Consider the following 8787-nt stretch of genomic DNA (forward strand, 5'->3'; position numbering starts at 1 on the left):
AAAAAGTGATGTACATGTGAATCAAGTAACTTTAGGGCATCCCACTTCTGGTGCCTCCAAGCGGCAGTCAGAGCAGATGTTCAAATCTTTGCATCACAAATACTAAGGAGTCACACATGCACGAAGCTGCTGCTGGCTGAACTGCTGAAGTTACTGACGTCTCCAAACTGGAACATATGGTTATAAACCAAGACGCGCCTATAAAACCACAAAAGATAAAAAAAATAACTAAATGTCTCTGTTTTGTCAGTCAGGAGTGACAGAAATGTGATACAGAGAAAACAAAACAAGAATAGTAGAAGCATATTTGGATTCACTCAGCTTTTGTCTTTCCCACAATGTGATTCCTTTGATGGAAAATCCTGGAGACAAGAATAGAAAAAAATCTTTTTTCAAATTAATTTTTTTTTTCCACAAACCAATGCATAACCTGTGCTCCCATATTTTTTGCTTTCAAAACTGTTTTTATTTGACTGAATGAAACTGAAATAAAAGTCACTTCACCCATGGTGAGTTGAAATCTACATCTCATAAACAACTGTAGATGAATCAAAACCAAAATAAAGCACTTTATCCTTTAGTTCTGTAGCGTCACAGATGTTGGATTTCAAAATATCTCCTCCTGCCCCTTCACCTACTTTGCGTTCAGTTAACTGTAAGAGTCTTAACAATCGTTTGATTTTGCAACCATGTATTATGATGTCCTCTGCCAGTAGTTGTGTAATAAGAGAAGATGTTGCATAAAATTTGGAAGCAAAGTGCTGTCTTGCTTTTGAATTCATAGGAGTTAAACAAAAAATAATAGATTAAAAACAGACTGCTCACTTTTCTGGCCCTCTGTCCTTTTTTCTTTTTCTTTCCTCTGGCTTTCCAAGCTGTAGTATCTCTCAAACTCACACACATGAAATGAAACACATCAGAGCTTTGATTACCAGAGCAAAATAAGTGAGATTAATGATGAAACATAATCTGGTCTAAAGCTTTTATTAGGTTCAGGTTTTGATTTTAACTCAAACTGTCTGATTAGACAGGTGATTTGAAATGTGTGGGTTTGATTCCAGCTGCACTTATTAGTTTGCTAATAATTCTCAAAAAATTATGTAAAGCAAGTTTTCTTGTAAGCATGGTGAAAACTCTAATTTATTTATTTTTTTATTATATTAAAGCTGTAGTATGTAACTTTTATAAATATGTTTTTTACATATTTGTTAAAGCTGTCATCATGCTGTGACAGTATGTTATGAAACGAATAGTTTGTGAAAAGGTCGATCTTCTCCACCTCCTTCCTAAGCCGCCATTGCCGTCTCAAGAAATGAACCGCTCCAAAAACAACCAATCAGAGCCCGGAGGAGGGTCTTAGCGCTGCCAATCAATTTGCTAATGGCGTAGAAACAACTTACTGTTACAGGAAATCCATTTATCTGTTGTCATTGATGGTCATGCTAACTAACCTGAGCTTCACAACATTGTCTGTTAGCTGCAGCGTTGAGAAAATGGTAATTGACAGCGCTAAGACCCACCTCCTGGCTCTGATTGGTTGTTTCTGGTTAGAACCGGGAGAAGGCATGGGAGCTTAATTTTTTCACAGATTACCTGCTTCATACCGTACTGTCATGACATGATGACAGTTTCCACAAAAAAAGCATATATATGTATTTGCCAAAGTAATGCAAAATAAAAAATCCAACTTGAATGCATCTTTATGAATTAACTCAGGGTGCTCTGCAACAGCTTACAGTTAAGTCTCAAGTCTTTCTGCTGTCATTAAACCTGTTTCATTTCCACCTATTAAATATATCCCATAGCCCAATATGGCTGCCTAAGAAAAAAACAAATGCCCAAGCCTCAGGTTTGATTATATTTTCTTGGTCGCAGCTCCAGGTTTTCTTCTTAGTCCCGACTTGAGCACTCTTATTTTTGTGCTTGGCCAATTTCGGAGCAAAGCTCCATCCAAACAAGGCCCCTGCCAGTGTAAAACAGGGTGCACTTCATAAAAAGGTGATGTCAGCCGGCTGCGCAGACAGACGACGCTCTGTGGTGCGGGCGTGTGAACGCGTCCATGCATGCATGCATGGACGTGTGAAGGTTGTGTGTGTGTGTGTGTGTGTGTGTGTGTGTGTGTGTGTGTGTGTGTGCCGCTCTGACCCGGTCTCCATCAGCAGACTGTTTTCAGGAGGTTTCAGCTGGCTTTGAAGTGAGCTCATGGGAGATTTTAGCCAAAGCACATGGCTCACTTGAAGCAGGATGGCATCATTGAATAGAAGAGGGGTGACAGCATTCGACGCAGATGACAGATGCAGCCAATGGCGGCTTTAAAGTACGACTGGAACCAGCGGAGAACCTGAGAAATTGCACCATGTCATAGTGTTTTAAAATGATTGTGAAACAAATTTGTTTTGTAACTTAAAAATATTGCAGAAAATATTTTAAAAATCATGTTCTGATAGAGATTTCTTTCTCCAAACCAAATAATGTACGATGAAAAGGATATATTAGATTTTTCTCACGAGCTTCCCACAGATTTGAACATTTTAAAGTGACTAAACTGAGCTGTTTGACGAGCTGTTCGTCTTAAATGAACACCAAACCAATGAAGGCCTTCAGTCAAGCTCAATATCCACAACTTCACTTACCCAGATGCAGTTTGGCATCCCGTTTTTAATTTGTGAATAATCTACCCTGTGTGCTAAGCAAGAAACACCAGAGCTGCCAGTTTTGGCCGAGGTGATTTTACTGTTTTCCTTTTTTTTTGTTTTTAATGTGGTTCTAAATTGCTGCCATCTTAGCAACAGTGGGACTCGCATAAAACCTCGAGAACAGGTGTCTTCACACAGTTAGCTGCTTCAGTGCCAAGTGATTGCTCAATCAATTGCTCCATGCCTCGAATTTATTTATTTATTAATTTTGTAAAATGCCTTGAGGTGACATGTGTTGTAAATTAGCACCATATAAATAAATTGAATTTAATTAAATTGAATTATTTTAAAAAATGAAGCTGAAACTTGGAGCCGGATCAGGACATACTTGTAAAGAACAGAGTTTACTTTACTAATCGTAAATGAAAGGAGCTACTTCTTGGAAATTTAGCAGTTTATCCTGGGTCTGGATTGAATAACAGCTTAAATCTGTTGGATGCAGGTAGGAGAAGAAGACACAGCTAGAATGACTCTTTCTTGGTGTGACAACATTTTTGCTTGCTTAGTTACCACAAAATCTTTTAATATAATTTCACTGTGCTTCATTTCTTTGCTTTTTTTGGTTGTATTTCTTCAAGTCTTCCTCCCTTCCCAATGCGTCTTCTTTTCTCGCCTGCTTCCAATTTCTTGTCCGCCTTGTCATCAACCCGTCAGCTCTCTTCCGACCCACCAAGCGCTCTCAGATTGAGACAGAGTTTTTCTCTCGCACGTCAAAAAATTTAAACATGGGATTAAGGTACTATGCCACGCCTCGACTCATTACGAGGCAGTGCGGTGTTTGCTCTGGCTCGTGTTCCAGTAGACACAGTTGGCAAACCTTCATATTTTTTTTCCTCATTGGGTGATCCTGATGAAGGCAATTTGGCATTTACAGTCGAACCAACACCCTCACATGGATAAACTTAGGAGCGATCTGGATGTACTGACAGTTGAGTCATGAAGCATCAGTTATTTAGAGGCTAATAAGATCTCTTTGTTGTCTGTGTATTTTACTTGGCTTGGTCGTGACGCTACATTTCCTCATAATTTTCTCGCAATCTCCGAAGAATAAATCTTCATTTGCATCACTTTCGGGAAGTGAATCATATGAGGAACGGCTTGTCTATTCAGTGTTAAGTTTGCCGCTTCAAAGGACGAGGTATTACGCCGTTAATTATGTTATTTCACAATAATTTCAAGACGTTCCAGGGATCCCACACAGTCTGGAAAAACATGGGGGAATGTATGGGTTTGAATTGGAGTAGAAAAGGAAACGACAAGAGCGTGTAAAAATGTGTGTATGAGTTTATTCACTCTTCCTTCCATCCATCCATCCATCCAATCTACTAATTTCTTGGTTTGCCAATCATCCAAGTTCCTGGATGAATGGTTAGGTTCACGTGTAATCACTATAGAAACATTAGATAGCGAGCATTATTCTTATTATTTCATAGAAGTTTGTTAAAGATGGACTGTTAACTCTGGAAATTTAAGTCTGGGTGAGTATAGAAACTGTGACATGAAAAACGTGTAGAATCACCGTGGGGCTTCCTTTAAGTACAACTGGAAAATGAATTAAATAGTGTTTCTGCTTTGTTTTTCATCAAAGTGAATAATTACTATTACTAACACTAAGAATAAAAAACATAATGCTGTAGAACAGACCTAGTGTATATGGTTGCATTAGTGTTTAAACTCTATCAACGGCACTGAGAGTTTGCAGGAGTTTTCGCTACTTTCTAAGAAACGGGACACTTTCACTCTTCGCTCCCAGCTGTTGGATGTGTGCATGTTTATATGTTTGGAGTGTGTGTGTGTGTATGCACCCTTGCTAACATCCACAGCAAACATGTATTTATTTACACAGGAGTCTGATATGTAATCAGATATTTGTGAACTGTTTTCAGTAGCGCCTTTACGCTAATGTTCATCAAGTCTTGGTGCATGTGTGTGTCTGGATGTCCTCGTTCACCCGTTTCCACTAGCTTCCCTCCTCCAAACACACCTTGTTTCCTAGAAGGAGAGCTTCTCGGAGTGCACAGCGCTGGTCTGGCTCCTTGGGTCTCAGAGCAGGGGATTTTCCCCAGCTGGATGATTAAACCCAGAAATGATGTCATGAGCCAACCCTGGGTGACTGTTGTCAAGACGACAGGTACAATGTAAACCCAGATGCTTTCAGACAAACTTCGGCGGTGCAGTTTACAGACGCTTTTGTTAGCACACCGCTCCATGGTGGGTTAATAAAAACTGCAGAGGTGGCCCGCGTTTTAAAACTGTGTTTGATTTTTGGCTCATCAAACTGGGTCACACATTCAGCCTCGCGGACCCCCACATTTACGGAGATTAGTGGAAGCCATCCAGGATTTCTTCACCGTCCCACTGCAGTGGTCCCATATCGGGGGTGATATACATGTGTAATTATGCACACACTTGCACTAACCTGCACGCATGGATGGTTGTGAGTAAATCACACAAACATGCACACACACGCGCACATGCGCCCCATTCGGATGTTTGTGTGTGTGTCACGGTAATTGCCTTACAACAATACTGTCTTTCTCTTTGGTAAGGGAGCATTAAACTGTGGATCCAGATGTTGCCAGTTTTCTACCAGCACACATATCCATGCACACCGTTTGCAGCCAACATGTTCCTCATTTGATCAGGCAACGTGACACACCGCAAGCCCCCCTATCTGCGTGTAACAGTTCATGCTACATCCACAAAGTGAATAGGTCCTCTGTTCAGATTTACTGGAAGGGCGAACAAATCACACTTCTACACAGACACATCCTGTCCATACTTAGCATAAGGCATTGTGTGTGTGTTTGCCTGTGTGGATTGATTTGAACGTAGCGATGACGCAGTCTAACCGTCTTTTTGCCTATTACAGTAACTATCAGTGCGTGAAACCATGCGCTTTTCTGCAAAAAAGCTTTCGTAGATCTCAGCTTGATTAGCCTGGAAATTTCCTCCCTCAGCTCAGCTTGATTCTCATCTCCCTCCAGTGCCGCAGCTGGGATTTCTCCCATTGAGGTTGATACTTGGGCTAGTCAGTGAACAGATGGAGCGGGTGTGAGCGATGACGTCGAGTTTTTGCAGTGCTTTTGAATTGCCGTCTGCAAGTGGTTGTAGTTTGGCTGTGGAGGAAGTGAAGGAACCCACTCAGTCCATGATGGTCTCGCTTCCAGATATTTGGCAATTAAAGTCGGAGCAAGAGGATTGTTCAAGATATTTTCTTGCTGACAAAGATGTAGTTCAAAGATGTTTTTTTTTTGTTTGTTTGTTTTATTTCCATTTGTCATGCAATGGAAATAAAGATGGACAAAAAGCATTGTTCTCACTGTGACTTGTCTGGGTCCCAAAATCAAAGAAATGTCTTTGTAACCCTTTTCAAGTTAGTAGATGTCAATGTTTTTCTTCTTCATCTGCCCGGCATTTCCTCAGGTCTACACACGATGTGATGCTTTTCCAGATCCTCTCTCATATTTCATGTCAGATATTTTCTCTTTTAAAGGATTTCTTGATCCTACTGGTATGGCAGTTGTTGCATTTGGATGTGACTCATGACACTCAACCCAGCTTCCCAAACTACTACCTAGTCTTCGTCACTACCTGTCAAGCCTTGACACAAGTCCTCATATTTTTTCTGAATTATTCCACTAGGAGTTTTGCTCACTATCTTGATATCCCTCATTATCTTGATTTCTCCTCTGGGCCAGTGTCGGACACAGCAGTGTTTTTTGTTTGCTTTCTGTTTCACAGCAAAACTAGTGCAGTAACTGCAACTCCAAGCACTCTATTGGCCCAAACGAAATCATATTTTGTACATTGGTGGAATTTGGGATTTTGGTTAAATTAGTTGCACAACAGTGAAAGAACCTTTCCAGACCAAAAGGAGAGCTGACGATCCAGCCAACTTTATAGAACCGTAATTCAGCGACACTCCGAAAAATTCCAACGGTTTCTGAAAGGGGAGACGTTTCTCCAGCCAATGTCGGGTTATTACGGTAATTTCACCCCGACCAAAGCAGGGAGTGAAATTGATTGGAGGGACATGCTTTTTACAGAGTAAATTGCGAAAATAACTTGCTAGATATTGAAGGTTGCAGTTGTTATGGATAAATGGGCAAATATATTTACATTTAAAGAACTGCGTACAGTTAAAATGAGCAAAACATATCCAGGTGAACATTTTAAACTTAAGTCATAAAGGCTTAAAAGGTCATTTGTTGGCTACTTGTCCACAAAAGATTAAAATAAAAGCAGATTCTACGAACAAAGACGTACAAAGAATAGAAAACAAACGACAAAAATCACATCTAACATTAAGAAGAAACATATGAGAAAGATCTCCCATTTTGAGAAACCCTGAAAAATTGATTAATGGCTCATTTGAGGAGAAAAACAGGCTCAAACTATGGGATTCTGGGAATATGGGGAAAAATAGGAGACGGCGCTGTTTATCACCCGAATACAGACCTGGCCAGGGAGCTGGAAACAAGCTGGTAGTGATTTTACAAGACAAAAGGTAGTCTGTTCCATCATTACACAATTCAATCTCCGCTGTCGGACAATGCAAAACGTTCTGTGTACATTATCCTGATATAATGGTGTTGTCGGAGAGCAGAGGGGAGCTGGAAGCGGGCGAGCAGTGAGGGAGACGGAGGGCCGCGGTGAAACGGATATGGAAGCTCTGCAGGAGGTGAAGAGGGACTGGAGGGAGACAGAAGTGGAAGAGAGAGAAGAGAAATATCAGCACGCTGAAAACAAAAGAAGTGTGAAACAGAAGATGCTCCAGGGAGTGAAATGTAGGTACAGCTGTGAGACCTAATGAGCAAATAAAAAAAGAGAGCTCAGTTCTTGGGAGAGAACCAACATTTGTTTTAAGCTTGAACTGTCCGTCTGATTCAGGTGCTGGAAGTGAAAACATCTTTCAGTTCCATAAATCATGTTAGGATAAACTAATGAAAGCGTGTGGAAGGTCAACAATGTTGAAGTAATGAATGTAGGTCACTTACAAGCAATAGTTGCATTAATAATCAGCAAGCAGACAAAAAGGCTCATTTGTTTAGGTGTAATCCTCAGAAAGTTTATATTATAAATCCCTGGGGTTGTTTAAGACAATTTATACAGTTTTAGCTTAAAAGCTGCAGAGCAGAGATTATGTTACTTTATTAAGTTTCAAGTTTTCCTGTTGGCATATTTTTTATACAGGAAAACCGTTATTGTCTTTTAACCCTGTTTTTGCCCTAATTAGATAAATAAACATACAGTGGATCCCAAAAGACTGAAAGTTATGGATGAAAACTGACTGGTACTGAAGCCAAGATACTCAAAGCATAGAAAACTCTCCTATGTGAGACAATAAAGACCCATCAAACGAACATCGAGGTTCCAGAGGATGTATATAATTCAAAGGTATAGAATAAAACCTTCAAAGTAGTTATTGCAACAGTATAAAGAAAAATAGTTGAAAAGTGTCATATTACTTACAACAATGAAAAAGAGCTGTTTTTATGACAACAAAGAAATACTAAAATAATTGCAGAAGACCCAGATTCTACTGAACCCAACAGATGAAATTAAACTCTTCATCATCAGACTTACTGAACCAGCGATGATCTCCCTGTGTCTCCATGGCTCCACTCATATCACAGTTTTCTTTTGGGACATTCTGACTGCAGCGCTTAGACTCTACAGCATTTTCATCAACCCAGAACCAGAACTGCTGGCGGCAGACGTAGTGAAGTCCGATCCACATGAAGGGACTGTTGGCTTTCTCAGCCTCCAGCTCAGCAAAGGTCTGGATCTGTTCATCCAAGATGGAGGCCAGACCTCTGTGGTTATCTCTGCAGTAGTTCAGAGCTTCTTCCCAGGTCTTGTTTTGGTCAATCAGTAAAAAAGGTGAAGCTTAAAAAAAAAATTAAACATAGTTTACATGACAGGAAGTCAAGATATCCAGTGATTTATGACAGAACAACAACATTGTATCCTAACATTACACAACACGGGTGATACAAATAAGGTGCTGTTATGCAGCATCATGGCTGCACAGTGGCCCAGTTGGTAGGTAGATAGATAGATAGATAGATAGATAGATAGATAGATA

General features: G+C 40.2%; 1 long non-coding RNA gene across 1 annotated transcript in view; it reads right to left on the reverse strand.

Moving 5' to 3' along the window:
* Nucleotides 1-8172: 8172 nt before the first annotated feature.
* The window catches only part of LOC107837115 (uncharacterized), a 2491-nt gene continuing 1876 nt past the window's right edge, over nt 8173-8787 (reverse strand). Inside the window, exon 3 of the long non-coding RNA XR_001663106.1 lies at nt 8173-8588. This is a non-coding gene — a long non-coding RNA (uncharacterized LOC107837115). The remainder of the gene's footprint in view (nt 8589-8787) is intronic.

Source organism: Poecilia formosa, unplaced genomic scaffold (genome assembly GCF_000485575.1).
Source record: "Poecilia formosa unplaced genomic scaffold, Poecilia_formosa-5.1.2 Scaffold0, whole genome shotgun sequence".
In the NCBI taxonomy this organism is placed as follows: domain Eukaryota; kingdom Metazoa; phylum Chordata; class Actinopteri; order Cyprinodontiformes; family Poeciliidae; genus Poecilia; species Poecilia formosa.